Source organism: Rhinolophus sinicus, chromosome 9 (genome assembly GCF_057876585.1).
Source record: "Rhinolophus sinicus isolate RSI-liver-muscle chromosome 9, RSI-T2T, whole genome shotgun sequence".
NCBI lineage: Eukaryota > Metazoa > Chordata > Mammalia > Chiroptera > Rhinolophidae > Rhinolophus > Rhinolophus sinicus.
This window is the reverse complement of record NC_142509.1, coordinates 2,115,875-2,130,875: the sequence shown is the minus strand read 5'-3', so window position 1 is coordinate 2,130,875 and position 15,001 is coordinate 2,115,875.

Below are 15,001 nucleotides of genomic sequence, written 5' to 3'. Positions count from 1 at the left end.
AATATTTGCAATTCTGAGACCTGTGGTCCACAGACATAGATTCGCGGCCCTACTAGTTCTGGCAAAGGGGAGGGAGCTGTGGAAGCAGGACCGGCTGTGGTGGTGGTCGCTGCCATTGCTCTGGGCCACCTCTCTAACTCACCCTGCCCCTGTCCTCACCTATCTGGGCAGATCCCTGCAGGAGTAAACAGAACTGCTGACACATACAGGCCCTGAATCTGGTGCAGGAAGAGCTTTGGAACTTCAAAAGCTCTCCACATCCTTAGAGGGACGCAGTGCTCTATGACCCAGGCAAACTGTTAACAGAGGAGAAGCCTGCCTTCCAGAAAATCGCCCCACTGTGTGAGAAGCTGGAATAGTGCAGAGAAAACATAACACTACAGTGTGAGAGAGAAAAAGGGTTGCAGTCGGACAGAAAATAAAACACTCTACCAACACGTACTGGAAAACAATAGAAAGACGTCTTCCTATCAACCTGTTGCAGAAGCCACTCCTGTAGATGTCTAGGAAGAGAAATAGTAAATCAGTAATTGCCATGAATGACGAAGGCAACAAGACAGCTCAGAAAGAAAGTGAAAAGTCTCCAGAAAATGAAGTTAAAGATATGGAAATATGTGACTTAAATGACAAAGAATTCAAGATTACAGTTCTGAAAAAATGCAATGAGATGCCAGAAAACACAGACAGGCTGTTTAATGAACTCAGAAACACAATTAAAGAACAACATGAGCATTTTACCAAAGAGATAGAAATTTTAAAAAAAGAACCAAATAGAATTGCTGGAGATTAAGAGCTCAATAGAAGAAATTAAGAATGAAATGACCAGCTTAGGTAGTAGAGTTGACCAGCTGGAGGAAAGAATCAGTGACATCGAAGATAGAAACCTGGAAATGACACGGAGGGAAAAAGAAAGAGACTTGAGACCTAAAAGAAATGAAAGAACTCTACAAGAACTTTCTGACTCCATCAAAAAGAGCAATATAAGAATAATGGTCATACCAGAAGGCGAAGAAAGAGAGACGGGAACAGAGAGTATATTGAAACAAACAGTCGACGAGAACTTTCCAAACTTGTGGACAGAACTGGACCCTCGAATCCAAGAAGCAAATAGAACACCTAGTTACCTCAATCCCAACAGACCTTCTCCAAGGCACATTGTATTGAAGCTGTCTAAAATCAACGACAAAGAAAGAATCCTCAAGGCAGCCAGGGAAAAGAAGATGGTAACTTACAAAGGAAAGCCCATTAGATTATCATCAGATTTTTCAGCAGAAACTCTACAAGCCAGGAGGGAGTGGAACCAAATATTCAAACTATTGAAAGAGAGAAATCATGAGCCAAGAATAATCTATCCAGCAAAGATATCCTTTAGATATGAAGGAGGAATAAAGACTTTCCAGACATACAGAAGCTGAGGGAATTCTCTAATACACGACCTGCACTACAAGAAATACTAAAGGAGGCTATTTGACCACCATCAACAGGGACAATTTGTGGCAACCAAAACTCAAAAAGGGGGAGAGTAAAGGCCTGAACCGGAATATGGGAATGGAGAAAGTAAGCGTACTGAAGAAAATGGAATACTCTAAATATCAAACTTTCTTTTACATAAACTTAAGGGTAACCACTCAAAATAAATCCAGAACTGAAATATATACTGAAATAAAAGAAGAAACAGAGGGAAACATCATAGAATTCCACCACACAGAAATAATAGAAAACCACAAAAAGGCAAAGAAACAATGGAGACACAGCCTTACCAGAAAACTAAAGATAGAATGACAGGAAATCCTCACATATCAATAATCACCCTGAATGTAAACGGACTGAACTCACTAATAAAAAGGCACAGAGTAGCAGATTGGATCAAAAAACTAAACCCAACCATATGCTGTCTCCAAGAGACACATCTCAGCTACAAGGACAAGCATAGACTCAAAGTGAAAGGGTGGAAATTGACACTCCAAGCAAATGGTGCCCAGAGAAAATCAGGTGTAGCCATAATGATATCAGATGAAACAGACTTCAAGGTGAAAAAGATAACAAGAGACAAAGATGGACATTTCATAATGGTGAAGGGGACTGAACAACAAGAAGACATAACAGTCATCAATATTTACACCCCGAATCAGGGAGCACCGACATACACCAAGCAACTACTAACAGAACTAAAGGGAGAAATTGACCAAAACACAATTAGACTAGGGGACTTAAATACATCATTGACAGCTATGGATAGATCATCCAAACAGAAAATAAATAACGAAATAGTAGCCCTAAATGACACATTAGATGAAATGGACATAATTGACATTTATAGAGCACTTCATCCTAAAACATCAGACTATACATTATTTTCTAGTGTACATGAAACATTCTCAAGGATAGACCATATATTGGGACACAATACTAGCCCCAGCAAATTTAAGAAGATTGTAATCATACCAAGCATAGTCTCTGATCACAAGGCTTTGAAACTGGATATCAACTGCAAAAAGAAAGCGGGAAAAAACACAAATACATGGAGATTAAACAACATACTTTTAAAGAATGACTGGTTCAAAGAAGAAATTAGAGGAGAGATCAAAAGATAGATAGAAACAAATGACAATGAAAATACATCCTACCAAAATTTTTGGGATGCAGCGAAAGCAGTTTTAAGAGGGAAATTTATCTCATTACAGGCCTATCTCAAGAAACAAGAAAACTCCCAAATAAATAACCTCATGTTACACCTTAAAGAACTAGAAAAAGAAGAACAAGTAAAACCCAAGGTCAGCAGAAGAAAGGGAATAATAAAAATTAGAGCAGAACTAAATGAAATAGAGAACAAAAAGACAATAGAAAAAATTAATGTGACAAAGAGCTGGTTCTTTGAAAAGATTAACAAAATTGACAAACCCTTGGCTAGACTTACTAAGATAAAAAGAGAGAAGACACTGATTAACAAAATCAGAAACGTTAAAGGGGAAGTTATCACGGACACCACAGAAATACAAAGGATCATCCAAGAATACTATGAAGGACTATATGCCACCAAATTCAACAACCTAGAAGAAATGGACAAGTTCTTAGAAACATATAGCCTTCCAAGGCTGAACCATGAAGAACTGGAAAATCTAAACAGACCGATCACCAGTAACGAAATTGAATCAGTCATCCAAAACCTTCCCAAAAGCAAAAGTCCGGGACCAGATGGCTTCACTACTGAATTCTACCAAACCTTCAAAGAGGATCTAATACCAATCCTGCACAAACTCTTCCAAAAAATTGAAGAAGAAACAGTACTCCCCAACTCATTTTATGAGGCCAACATTACCCTGATACCAAAACCTGGTAAGGACAGCACAAAAAAAGAAAACTACAGACCAATATCTCTGATGAATACCAATGCAAAAATCCTAAATAAAATTCTAGCAAATGGAATACAACAATGCATTAAAAAGATTATTCATCACGACCAAGTGGGGTTCATCCCCGGGGCAGAAGGATGGTTCAACATACGCAAATCCATCAATGTGATACATCACATAAACAAAATAAAGGACAAAAATCATATGATTATATCAATTGATGCAGAAAAAGCATTTGACAAGATACAACATCCATTTATGATTAAAACACTTAATAAAATGGGTATAGAAGGAAAATACCTTAACATAATAAAGGCCATATATGACAAGCCCTCTGCTAATCTCATAATTAATGGAGAAAAACTGAAGCCCTTTGCTCTACGTTCAGGAACACGACAGGGCTGTCCCCTATCACCTCTGCTTTTCAACATCATGTTGGAAGTCCTTGCCAGAGCAATCAGGCAAGAGAAAGAAATAAAAGGCATCCAAATTGGGAATGAAGAAGTTAAAGTATCACTCTTTGCAGATGACATGATGCTATATATAGAAAACCCTAAAGACTCCACCAAAAAGCTATTAGAAACAATCAACGAATACAGTAAAGTTGCTGGCTACAAAATCAACGCACAAAAGTCCACTGCCTTCCTATATACCAACAATGAAATCTCAGAAAAAGAAATACAAAAAACAATTCCTTTTGCAATTGTAGCAAAAAGAATAAAATACCTAGGAATAAACTTAACCAAGGATGTGAAAGACCTATATGCTGAAAACTGTAAGACATTTTAGAAAGAAATTGAAGAACACACAAAGAAATGGAAAGACATTCCGTGCTCATGGATTTGAAGAATCAACATAGTTAAAATGGCCATATTACCCAAAGCAATATACAGATTCAATGCAATCCCCATCAAAATCCCAATGGCATATTTTAAAGAAATAGAACAAAAAATCATCAGATTTGTTTGGAACCACAAAAGACCCCGAATAGCCAAAGCAATCTTAAGAAAAAAGAACAATAATGGAGGTATCACACTTCCTGACTTTGGCTTGTACTACAGGGCTACAATAATCAAAACAGCATGGTATTGGCAGAAAAACAGACACATAGACCAATGGAATAGAATTGAGAACCCAGAAATAAAACCACATAAATATGGACAGATAATTTTTGACAAAGAAGCTAAAAACATACAATGGAGCAAAGACAGCCTCTTCAGTAAATGGTGCTGGGAGAATTGGATAGCCACGTGCAAAAGAATGAAACTGGACTGCTATTTGTCACCATGTACCAAAGTTAATTCAAAATGGATCAAAGACTTAAGCATAAGACCTGACACAATAAACTGCATAGAAGAAAACATAGGTACTAAACTTATGGACCTTGGGTTCAAAGAGCATTTTATGAATTTGACTCCAAAGGCAATGGAAGTAAAAGCTAAAATAAACGAATGGGACTATATGAAACTTAAAAGCTTCTGCACAGCAAAAGAAACCATTGACAAAATAAAGAGGCCACCAACTGAATGGGAGATTTTTGCAAACAGTGCCTCCGATAAGGGGCTAGTATCCAGAACATACAAGGAACTCATGCAACTCAACAACAAAAATCAAACAACCCAATTGAAAAATGGGCAGAGGACTTGAAGAGACATTTCTCCAAAGAGGACATACAAATGGCAAATAGACATCTGAAAAAATGCTCAACATCACTAATCATCAGAGAAATGCAAATCAAAACCACAATGAGATATCACCTCACCCCAGTCAGAATGGCGATCATAAACAAGTCAAATAGTAACAAATGTTGGAGAGGCTGTGGAGAAAAAGGAACCCTCATACACTGTTGGTGGGAATGCAGACTGGTGCAGCTGTTATGGAAAGCGGTGTGGAGGTTCCTCAAAAAATTACAAATAGAATTGCCATATGACCCAGCAATCCCTCTCCTGGGTATCTACCCAAAAAATCTGAAAACATTTAGAGATAAAGACACATGTGCCCCAATGTTCATTGCAGCTTTGTTTACGGTGGCCAAGACATGGAAACAACCAAAATGTCCTTCGATAGATGAATGGATGAAGAAGTTGTGGTATAGATACACAATGGAATACTATTCGGCGGTAAGAAAAGATGATATAGGAACATTTGTGACAACATGGATGGATCTTGAGAGTGTAATGCTGAGCGAAATCAGTCAGACAGAAAAAGCAGAGAACTATGTGATTTCACTGATATGTGGTATATAAACCAAAAGCAACAAAAGAACAAGACAAACAATTGAGAAACAGAAACTCATAGACACAGACAATGGTTTGGTGGTTGCCAGAGGGTAAGGGGGGTGGGGGTTGGGGGGTGGGAGATGAGGGTAAGGGGGATTGAATATATGGTGATGGAAGGATGTCATGCGGGGCAGCCTGCAGGGTCTCTGCTCCCGCTCCCCACACAAGAACGCAGGATATGGTGAGGCCAAAAAGGAACACCCACGGAGCCATAGGTAGGGGAGTCATACCACTATATTCTCTCTGGCGGCACTATACTCTCACTGGAGGCTGGATCCACACTGTCCGCAAACCGCCATCCACGCTTGCCAGCCCAGCCGCCATCTTCTTGCTAGCCCCCATTCTTCCTCTCTCTCCCTCCTCCGTAGCCGCAGCAGTTATATTAGCGGCTAATTGGCTAACTGGCTACAGCTGACGGCCAATCAGCCACAGCTGACGGCCATCTACTACCCGAGCCAGCACTCCTCCACGTGAGGCCGAGAGCCTGTAAACTACTTTCTGGGGCTCTGTCCCCACAAAGGAGAACTGACTCTGGGTGATGAACACACAATGGGATTTATAGATGATGTAATACAGAATTGTACACCTGAAATCTATGTAATTTTACTAACAATTGTCACCCCAATAAATTTAATGGAAAAAAAGAAAAGTAAAATAAAATAAAAAAACTTCCAAAACTATATCCTCCTATAACTCATACATTCACATAGCAGCCAGCACAATAGTTCTCCTAAACATAGTATATCCTATCACTTCACTGAATATAGTCTTCAGTGTCTTCCCACTATTCTTAGGATAAAACCAAATCTCTTTGCTGGGCCAAAAAGCCCTCCAGGATCTGGCCTTACCTTGTACTGCAGCTTCAGTCACTTTCCAGTCTTCTCCTAAAATTCTGCATTCCAGCTGTGCTAGATTTCCTTCATTGTCTTTAATAGTCCATGCTCTTTCAACTCTGAATATTCCTCCACCCAATTTTTTCTTCCTGGAACCCTTTCTACTGGCCCACCTGCCTGTCACCTTCAGGTCTCTGGCTAAGTGTTGCATCCTTTTGGGAGCTCTTTCCTCCCCCTAGCCTAGTTTAGGTCCTACTGACTTCTGATCTCATAGCACTTTTTTTTTTTAATAATTTTTTTTTTTTTTTTTTGCAGGGGGTATATTGGGGAACAGTGTGTTTTTCCAGGGCCCATCAGCTCCAAGTTGTTGTCCTTCAATCTAGTTGTGGAGAGCGCAGCTCATCTCCAAGTTCAGTCACTGTTTTTTTTTCAATCTTAGTTGCAGGGGGCACAATCCACCATCCCATGTGGGAATTGAACCAGCAACCTTGTTGAGAGCCAATGCTCTAACCAACTGAGCCAATCGTCCGCCCCCTCATAGCACTTTTGTACATTTCCTATCAAAATATTCACCAGACTTTACTGATATTCCTGTTTAATTGTTCCTGTTCTATCCCACCTCCTAGCCCAATGCTCAATATACATGAGATGCTTAAACTATCATGTTTCCCTGAAAATAATACCAGGTCTTATATTAATGTTTGCTCCAAAAGATGCATTAGGGCTTATGTTCAGGGGATGTCATCCTGAAAAATCATGCTAGAGCTTATTTTCCAGTTAGGTCTTATTTTCGGGGAAACGCGGTCCTAGTTGAATGAACACATTTACCTAATTGACAGTAACATTACCTGACCATTCATGTTTGAGACTTTCCACATCCCTTCAGGAACGTAGTCTTTGTGAGTTCTGCCATTTGCTAATCAACAGCTGCTTCCAAACAAACCTGTTCATTCAAAACAATTAGGCTCTTTTATAAAATTGTGCAGGAAAAGGCTGCAAAACCAAAAGACAGCTGTGTTGCTCTCCTCCTGTAGAACAGGGGGTGTGAGGTTAATTGGAAAGGTGTCTAACATCTGATTCAAATAACTCCTGGTGTTGTTTCCCCTTTAGACTTGCTGGGTAGTTTGCAATGTAAGAAATATCCAAACCTGTAGAGGATTTTTACGGTTTATTTGAGCCGAACTGACGATAATTGCCAGGAAGCAAAATTTCAACAGATTGAGAAAATGTTCCGGAGCATGGCAGTTATGCAGTTTATTTGATACATCAGGATCAAAGGAGGAGGTGTAAGAATAGTTACATGAAATCCATCGGTGGTAGATTAAGGGGGCAGGAGAAAGCAAAGTGGGAAACTCTGGGATTGGATGCAAAGTAAAATGGAGAGACACATACTTCCTTTACATTGGTGGGTACAGGATAGATTATAATTAATATTTACCGCACACAGAGATGGTATTCGGGGAACAAGATAAGCATGAGGGGTTCTGTGGGCTCATGCTCTGGTGCTGTGGCTGTGCTCTCAGGGGTCTGGAAAAGGAGATTATTCTGACATTTCAAAGGTGTGTTATCTTAGATGCAAAAAGACCACAGACAGGCTCACTTACGGGAAAGATTGACCTTTGTCAAGGAAGCTACAAGACTAGGATGTGACTACCTGCCATGACCTGCTTTTAGTTAGGAATGTTTTATGTTCAGACCATCCTGTGTGGTTACTTTTGGTCTCTGAGTTTATAAGGCCCATGATACAGGCCTCCAGGTTTAGTATGTGGCCGTTTTTTAGTCCACAATGTAGGTTTAGTCCAAACCTACTTTGAGTGCTATGATTAATAGCTAATCATGAAAACACTGTCCTTTAAACGTTTTGAAACTATTTACCCCTAGATGTGGCTTTGTGAACACTTAGACGTAGGTTTTTGCAAAGAAGAGGGAAACATTGTAATTTCTAATGGAAAATAGTAAATTCATAGAATTAAATAGTAAGTACATAGAAAAACTTTCAGGAGCATACTAGATTCACATAATTTTTAAAAAGTATTTTCATACACCTCCTCTGGGTGAAACACAAGTACAGTTGACCCTTGAACAACATGGATTTGACCTGCGCAGGTCCACTAATAGGCAGATTTTTCTCAGCTGACCTGTGCAGTGGATTGACTGTTCAAACCGGCATTGTTCAGGGGTCAACTGGAGGTTGGAAATTGGCATAGGCAGAGAACCTACTTAAATTCTCAGATTTTTGACGGCCTGGGCAGTCAGACCCTAACACCCCCTCCCCACCTCACCCTCACATTATTCAAGGTCCAACTGTAATGAAGCCTCCCTGGGGCCTATGAGGATGTTGCATCTGTCTAAATCTTGCCCTACTGATGTTTTCCCTCTCTAGTTGAGGACCCAAAATACTGGGAAATCTCAACTTAAGACAAACAAAATGTTTCATGAGAATCTGTAGATAAAATTTACTAAACACTCTGAAATCCTGCAGCACCAACAGTGGTATGTTGTCCCACAGGGAATGGGTGTGTGAAATGCACATGTTGGATTTATTTGGGGGTTATTGTTTTGTCTATTTTGTTGTCGTGCCTAAAATACATGGCTGGGAGTAGAACAGTGGAGCTTTAAACGCAGTTAAAAGGAACATAGCAGCAAGGACACATCACTGCCAGGCTGGTTGAGAAGCAGGATTTTCTAAAGACGAGGGAGGGAGTAGATGACCTTTCCAGAGTCTGAAGATTTTTATGATTCCATGCACATCCTCTGTCTAGACCTAAAATGTCAGTGCTCCTGCTTTTGCTGTATCATGGGGAAAAAGTATAACTGCTCCACCTACAGTCTGATCCTAGCAACTACTCAGTCTCAGCCAGGAAAAACAAAACAAAATAAGGGAGAAAAAAAATCCACTTTAAAGAATGAAATTTCAGAGTCTATAACAAAGAATATTCCCTCAAAATTATATTTGCTTTCAAAGGAAATGTAACTTTAATATCTATGTTTTGCACAGTTATCAGTATTCATTCATTCATATATTTTAATGTCTACTATGTAAGACCATCTCATGAAAAGGAAGAGATAAAAAATTTGGGGCCAGCCCAGTGGCTCAGGTGGTTAGAGCTCCATGCTCCTAACTCCTAGGGCTGCCGGTTCGATTCCCACATGGGCCAGTGGGCTCTCAACCACAAGGCTGCCAGTTCAATTCCTCAAGTCCCGCAGGGGATGGTGGGCAGCGCCCCCTGCAACTAAGATTGAACACGGCACCTTGAGCTGAGCTGCCGCTGAGCTCCCGGATGGCTCAGTTGGTTGGAGCACGTCCTCTCAACCACAAGGTTGCCAGTTCGACTCCTGCAAGGGATGGTGGGCTGCGCCCCCTGCAGCTAGCAACGGCAACTGGACCTGGAGCTGAGCTGCGCCCTCCACAACTAAGATTGAAAAGACAACAACTTGACTTGGAAAAAAGTCCTGGAAGTACACACTGTTCGCCAATAAAGTCCTGTACCCCTTCCCCAATAAAAAAAAAAATATTTAAAAAGGAAAAATTTGACTCTTTCTTTGACAAGTGAGGAACAAGACCTGAAAAGCTAAGTTAGCTGCCCATGGTTATATAGTGACCCAAGCCAATCAGAAATAGGGGTGAAGATTTCTATACTTCTGAGAATGACTCAACATTATAGTCGTGTTGTCAAACATTATACATCAAATTCTTTCTCCTTTCAGGTCCTAGTATTCACTCCTCTCTATTCCATGCAACCTGAACCTCATCTCTCTTCTGGCCTCCTCACTTTCTTACCTCTATCCTTACAAACTTCCTCCCAATCTGATAAACTCTCCAGGTCTTACCAGGTCACAGCAGCCTTGTTATTCTTTCTCAAGCACACTAAAGACTTGCCCTGAATACTTGTCTCTCAGATACCCACATGACTTGTTCTTTCTTTTCATTCAGGTCAATGCTCAAATGTAACCCCTTGGAAAGGGCTTCCTCATCTATCTTATCTAAAACAGCACCCTATGAGTTCTTCATTCATTATTTTTAAACATTCATTAAGTATACTTTTAAATTTTTGTTTATTTTGAAATGTAATGCATACAATGAACAGCATATGAAGCACAAAGCCCTCTTCCACCTGCCTGGGGCTCCAGCTCTCACCATCACTGTTACTGACATGGAGCCTTCCTTACTTGACCCTACCTAATGGCTTCAGGACTTAATTACAGAGAAAGAGGAAGACAGGAAGAGAAAGATAGTAAACATTTCCACAACACTTTTAATCCTCATTCTTGGTCCTGAGTTCTAAGTTGAGACCAACATAGGCCTTTCTCTATCAATAAGCACCTAATATCTAATTAGTACCCAAGTAGCTCGAAGCTTGGCACTCTTAAGGGAGTAGGAATGTTCCATGCCAGCTCCTAATCCAGAAGGTTGACAAATTCCTTGAATTCCTATAGGATGATACTTCAAACAATAGGATTTTGTAAGGATTATCTATAAATACTGAATAAGTGATTTCATACTCATCAAGGGATTACTTTTTCCACAACTCCAACCCTGAAAAGTCTTCAGCTGGAGCTGCCCTACATATTAGCATAGTTGCTTCAGAGGGAGTTGAACACCTGCTTTACTGATATTTTGTCGATTAACCTTCTCAACAGAGTTGTCATTCCAGCCTACAAACTCATATGTGACATTGAATAATTCAACACATCTCTTTGGACTTGTTCCTTCTTATGCAAATAAAGGGTTGAACTCATGATTCGTATCTTTTGATTAATAGCCTTTGTAATAAACTGGGAATCTATTCAATAAACAGGTTTCTTGAATTCTATGAGATGCTCTAGGAAATTAATCAAAACCAAGGAGGTGGTCGTGGGAAACTCTGATTTATAGAATGTCAGTCAGAAACACAGGTATTAACCTGGACTTGTGATTGGCATTAGAAATGAAGTGCAATCTTGTAGGACTGAGCCTGTGGACTCTGATGCTGACTCTGAGTATTGTCCGAATTTAGTTAAATTGTTAAATTGTAAGACACCCAGTTGGTGTTGAATAGCTTATTGGTATGGCGAAGTACTCCCTTCCTCCCCCCTCCCCCCCAAAACATTGCAATTGGTCCTACAACTATACGAAATAAGGGTTTATTTTAGCGCAAGCATAGAAGATGTGGGATTCCTTAGTTGGACTCGGAACTCATCATTTTCTTTGCTCAAGTTCCTCAGCACACTTAGAAGTAATCAACCAACCCAATCATACCCCTAATTTCCACTATAATGGTCTATGCAGCAAATACTTGGTCCTCCAAAGCCTTGCCTTCTCTAGGCACTTGATTACAGATATTTATAAGGGATTATTTAAGTAACTTTTGCTATTGCATATCATGGACTTCCAGTATCCCCTTTAATATTGGAAACAAGGTCATTAATGACTTTAAATCTAATTAGCAAACCAATTTCAGGTAACACAGGACCAATTCAGAGACCTCATTCTTAAGATTCTGACATCCGGAACCATTTTCAGGACCAAATTCCTTATCAGTGTTCTAGCCGAGAAACAGGGATTTGACCACAGACAACTGTGAAGCAGGTCACACAGTCCATATGAGGTAATTGTTTCTGTGTTTGGTAATAGAATCTAAAGTCTGCAGAGTAGAAAGTCAGGAAGAAGAGATGAATGTGACGTGAGTATAAGGGACTGACGACAACCTAGAACTTGGGAGGTTGAGCTGGAATTCATGATGGCAGACTGGCACCCCCGTCATTCTCTCAGAACTTTGAGATGGAGGTCATTAGAGGTTGGAACCCTTCATCTTAGAGTTAATCACACTTCAGGTCTTGCCTTAGGTCAACCAGGTGAGCCAGTAGATAAGTGACAACATGAGTGAACAGCAAAAATGTTTCACAGGCTGCTCCATCTTCTCAAGGATAAAAAGTAACATGTTTGCTGCTCTACTTCTACCTTCTAAATCTCACACAAAATGACTTGTGTAGCCATGCTAACCTAGAACTATGCAGGGAAGTCATTCTGGGAAACAGTTTTAGTTCAGTAAAGTTGACACAATACAAGCCCATCATACCACTAGTCAAAGAAGAAATCTCACTGAAAATAGAAAATACTTTGAACTGAATAATGAAAACACAAGGTATAAAAATTTGTGGACTACAGCTACAGCAGGCCTTGAAGGGAATTTTGTGGCTTTAAATGTTTATATTTATAAAGGGAAAAGTTAAATTCAATGATCTGAGTTTCTACATTAAGAAGTTAGGTGGATAAAAAAGAGCAATTGAAATAAAAAATAAGCAGAAGGAAATAAAAAGATAGAAGCAGATAATTAATGAAATTGAAGACAAACAATAGAGAAAAATCAACAAAGTCAAAAGTTGGTTGTCTTAAAAAAAAAATCAATAAAATTGATATTCTCTAAGCTAGACTGACCAAGAAAAAGAAGAAATGCAAACGATCAATACCAGGAAATAAAAAGGAAACATCACTACAGATTCTACAGACATTGAAAGGAAAAGGGACTATTACAACTTTATGGCAACAAATTTGATCATTTAAATGAAATGAACAAATTTCTTGAAAACAGTGCATCAAAACTGACAAAGGAAGAAATAAAAACATGAAAATGTATTAGAATTTGAATTCGTTATCAAAATTCTTCTTTCAAAAAAATTTCCAGACTTGCTTTGGGATAGGCAAATATTTCTTAAATGGGACATAAAATGCAATAATTGCTCATATGAAAGACAAAGAGTGATAAATTGGTCTTAAAAAAAATTAAATAATTTTTAAAATCAGAAATACAATTAAGGAAATGAAAAGGCAAGCCACAAATTGGAGTAAACATTTGTAATACATATATCTGACAAAGTGTTTGTGCCAACATATAAAGAATTTTTATAAATCAATAATACAAACAAAAATAATACAATTTTAAAATGGCCAAAAGACTTGAACAGATACTTCACAAAAGAAACATAAAACAACAAAAAGCAGGAGAAAAGGTATTTAAAATGCAGCAGGAGAAAAGGAAAATACAAATTAAGCCATAATTTACACCCCCTAGAATGGCTAAAAATAAAGACTGATGATACTGTTAGTGAGAATGTGGAGGCAATGGAAATTCTCACCATTGGTAGTGAGAATGTGAACTGATACAACCACTTTGGAAAACAGTTCAACCGTTTCTTGTAAAAGTAAACATATATCTATCCCAGGACCTAGTAATTCTACTAATACGTATTTACTAAAGAGAAAAGTAAATGTATCCATACAAAGACTTGTACATACATGTTTGTAGCAGCTTTATTCATACTAACTTCACACTAGAAATAACTCAAATATCCATCAAGATACACAGATAAACAAATTGTGATATTACAATGGAATACTATTCAGGAATAAAGAGGAACAAACTATAGACATATGTTAACAGCATAAACGTAACCGTACATGAACTTCACTTCTTTAGCATGCATTCTGCTTTAATCCAAGCTAGCTTTGTTTAGCCTGCTAGAACTACGACCCCTTTGCCTTCTTTCCCTAGACCTTCCTACCTATACATACATTGTATGTCCAATCCTTTTAATCATTAAGCCCTTATGTCATTAGGTTCTGGTCAACATCAAATTCAATTAAGAATAAAGCTTCAGACCTCAGAAAAAGAAATACAAAAAACAATTCCTTTTGCAATTGCAGCAAAAAGAATAAAATACCTAGGAATAAACTTAACCAAGGATGTGAAAGACCTATATGCTGAAAACTATAAGACTTTTTTGAAAGAAATTGAAGAAGACACAAAGAAATGGAAAGACATTCCGTGCTCATGGATTGGAAGAATCAACATAGTTAAAATGGCCATATTACCCAAAGCAATATACAGATTCAATGCAATCCCCATCAAAATCCCAATGGCATATTTTAAAGAAATAGAACAAAAAATCATCAGATTTGTTTGGAACCACAAAAGACCCCGAATAGCCAAAGCAATCTTAAGAAAAAAGAACTATAATGGAGGTATCACACTTCCTGACTTTGGCTTGTACTACAGGGCTACAATAATCAAAACAGCATGGTATTGGCAGAAAAACAGACACATAGACCAATGGAATAGAATTGAGAACCCAGAAATAAAACCACATAAATATGGACAGATAATTTTTGACAAAGAAGCTAAAAACATGCAATGGAACAAAGACAGCCTCTTCAATAAATGGTGCTGGGAGAATTGGATAGCCACGTGCAAAAGAATGAAACTGGACTGCTATTTGTCACCATGTACCAAAGTTAATTCAAAATGGATCAAAGACTTAAGCATAAGACCTGACACAATAAACTGCATAGAAGAAAACATAGGTACTAAACTTATGGACCTTGGGTTCAAAGAGCATTTTATGAACTTGACTCCAAAGGCAATGGAAGTAAAAGCTAAAATAAACGAATGGGACTATATGAAACTTAAAAGCTTCTGCACAGCAAAAGAAACCATTGACAAAATAAAGAGGCCACCAACTGAATGGGAGAAGATTTTTGCAAACAGTGCCTCCGATA